This window comes from Prosopis cineraria, unplaced genomic scaffold (genome assembly GCF_029017545.1).
Source record: "Prosopis cineraria cultivar Desert tree isolate PC_DT_omini unplaced genomic scaffold, ASM2901754v1 PC1214, whole genome shotgun sequence".
NCBI classification, from domain to species: Eukaryota; Viridiplantae; Streptophyta; class Magnoliopsida; order Fabales; family Fabaceae; genus Prosopis; species Prosopis cineraria.
This window is the reverse complement of record NW_026556539.1, coordinates 31,233-34,629: the sequence shown is the minus strand read 5'-3', so window position 1 is coordinate 34,629 and position 3,397 is coordinate 31,233. Positions and strand designations below refer to the sequence as shown.

The 3,397-nt window shown below is 39.7% G+C and overlaps 1 pseudogene; it reads right to left on the bottom strand.

The window, feature by feature from the left end:
* Positions 1 to 10: 10 nt before the first annotated feature.
* On the bottom strand, positions 11 to 1,916 carry LOC129299570 (G-type lectin S-receptor-like serine/threonine-protein kinase SD3-1; annotated as a pseudogene).
* Positions 1,917 to 3,397: the final 1,481 nt, after the last annotated feature.

Below are 3,397 nucleotides of genomic sequence, written 5' to 3'. Positions count from 1 at the left end.
GGGGTCTCACCATTTACTCTTGCAAACCCAAATTCAGTTAACTGGCCTCTAAGTTTTCGTCCAGTAAGATATTTGCACACTTCAGATTTGCCATGGCTAACAAAACTCCCGACACTCGGTGTGCAAATAGCAAATGGATTTTGCTACACTTGAGCATATCTCAATTCTCTTCTCCAAGTTAGCCTCCGGCAAAGAGACGATTCACCTAAGAACTTATCCAAAGAACCGTTCTTGACATACTCGTACACCAAAATCTGTGATTGAACTCACAACAATAGCCCTCCAGCTTCACAAGGTTTTTTGTGATGAATGCTCCAATCTTCATGTCTTCATGACATGCTCCTGAAACCTCCTTTCTTCTATGCTTGCATTAAGATTCTTAACTGCAACCAAGTGATTGTTCTGTTAGTTTACCTTTGAACATATTTGGACCGATTGGTTCTTGAAATCCCCAGTGAGGCTCTTAATCTCTGGGAAGGACACACAAAACAAACCTTTGAGTTGGGGCATGTTAAAGCTAAAGTAACTTCCTTCCTCGTTATTTTTCTCCTTCTGAGATGAAAAACCAATTCCCAACTGTATGACGGCAAAGAAGAGAAAAGTGGCTGAGGCTGCTCCTATCAACAAGGAACACAAAGTGCTGGAGGCGGTTTAGGAGGAGGTGAATTAACAAGACCAGGATTCACAGCTAATGGACCTGAACATCTCTTAACAAAAGATATTGAGCTGAGAGAAGGATCTGCAAACCCAGTCATACTTAGTTTTCTTTATTGAGCATTTAGCACTTCCATCATTGGAAAAGGTGGCAACTGTACAATGTGGGGTCATTCAAACACAACAGTTTGCAATGCTGCAAACTACTTATGGTAATGAATCTACAGGCGGTAAACAAACTCCATATAGAAATGTTTTTTTCATACGTAAGCATATTGATGCCTGATTCACATGCCTCATCGTATGGTACCAAACATTTGTTAGGGTCAGCTAACTCAAACGGGCATCTGCAATCAGCAGAACCTGAAGTGGTTAAGAAACACATACCACGTTGACCACAAGTTGCAAAGACCTTGCACTGATTCTCAACAGCTTGCCAAACTGGTCTCCATGATTGCAACATTTCTATCCATGAATATATCCGCAGATTGCCATCCAAATCAAGCCTAAGAAACCTATAATTTACTGATTCATTGTGGTCTTCACCAAACACTGACCAAACTGGTTTTGACCTTTGGTCTTGAAGTTGCAGGGCTCCAGTGGCTGTGAGACAAGCACTCAGATTTGCAATAAAGGGCTATCACTTGTCCAATAGGTAATATTACTTTCCCAGCGAAGATGTAACTGTCCTGAGCCATTCAATAAAAGGCTGTAGTAACTGGACCGGGTTTGCTTGCTGGCAGCTCGGAGTGTTTGGTACACAGATAAACTCTGCCCTGGGACAAGTGTATCAGATGGAGGATCAAAACTCTCCAAACAACATGCTGTTCCCTGTTTATGAGCTCAAGATTGCCATTGTCACGAAAAATAGCTGAAAACTACAGATTGGCTGGCAGTTCCACTGGTCCATACTACTCCCTGTAATGAATCAAAGAGCACTAGATCTCCTTCGGGGTGAGTTGGAAAAGGAACATGGCTACCCACAGTGACATGAGCTCCAGCCACCCAGACCACAGTTTGTTGGCTAAATGGTATAGACTTTGAATTGAAACGAATGCCAATTCTAAACTGACTAGGTTGATCTGATGTGTAAAGAATCCTAATGCAAAATCACCATTGGAGGAGACCCAACACTCATTGTCAACCACAGAAAGTTTTGAACCCAGTGGAATTTCAGATGTGAAAGCTGAGTGTAGCAAGAAGCCAATGAAGATGCACAACAAGAATGGTGATTTAATCCGATATAACTCTGGTTCAAGCATACTAGATATACTCAGGGAAGCAAAACTTGTGAAATAGCGATGAAATATATCCCCTAACGTGTCATTTAACCGCACAAGTTTACACCTTGATACTACAATACCTGGAAAGGGATAAGGTAACGCAGCGGTTATTCTCAAGCCCAAAGTGTGGTTTAGTGGTGCAATGGTAAGAAAAAGAGGGGGGAAAAAAAGCTTGGATTCAGGGGAACAAATGTGAAGGGTTTTTTTATAAATTCAATACAACCAATGGGAAAGAAAATATACAAGATTGGAGGTACCTGAGCTGAAAGAACAGTCAGCTACTTCGATTCAAGAAGCCACACAACTGCTACAATGAATATTACAGAAACAAGGTTATGCTACTTAACATGGGAACACCATAATTTTCAAAAAATATCTTGAAATTGGAGAGGGAGATAGGAGATTCCCAGGCAGAAGCCCTTCTTTTATATGTTAAATAACAGGCAGAGATGAATTTGATTAGCATACAAAATGGACTTTCGCAGCAAGGGGGCCCAAAATTAGACCAATGGCAATGAGGAACAAACTTATGAAAATGCAATCACTTTTCAGGTTCAAGGAGCCAACACAATGATATATTATCAGCAGAGCAGCCCTGAATTTCGCAGATTAATTTCAATAATTCAATAAAAAGAAGAGTAAGAAGAGGAGCCAAGAAAAATAATGAAAAGGATGAACCGATAAAGCCAATTTCAACGGGGAGTACTTTAAATGGGCACGAAATTACAGAAAGATGAAAACATTTCGCTAACCACTTTTGTGTATAGAGAAAGATCTGAACAAATCAACGACAGAGAGAAGCTGACTGTCATGGCGGAGGAATTTTGAGCTTCAACACAACAAACCTCGAGGTCCATCCTAGCGGAAATTTTCTTGCTTTGTCTGGGTAAAGTTTCCGGCACTGACTACTGTGAAAGGGAGGGAGCTAAAGAGAGCAACTTTCACAGATAAAATGCGTTTGGATTTGGAGTAGGAATGTAAGAGCGAGACAAGTACAGAAGTAAGATATGCTTAGGCAAATGGGGATAGGGAGGTATGAAAAGTTAGACGCAGATGTCAAAAATAGTGGACAGTCGCCAGAGAAGATGAAGTGTTCCTGGAGAGTGGAATTCAAATCACCGGAATGTACAGCAGCTCCTAACCAGTGAACAAGACGAGGAATGGGTTTTGCTGGAATTTTCTTTTTAACGTGCAATTGGCATCTACAGTACAGTTACAAGCTTGGTTATATTTGTAATTGTTATACTGAATTACTGATAATTAAAATCATAAATTTTTTTTGTATTATTTTTTAAATGAAAAAAATGTGCGTTTTGTGAAATATATTTTTTCGTAAAAATAAATTGAAAGTGAAATATTTCTATGAACTTTTTATACAAAGACTACATAATTAAAGAATGAATCACACAAGGCGTGAGAGTTGCAATGATATCAATTACTTCCTCCATTTAAAAATATTA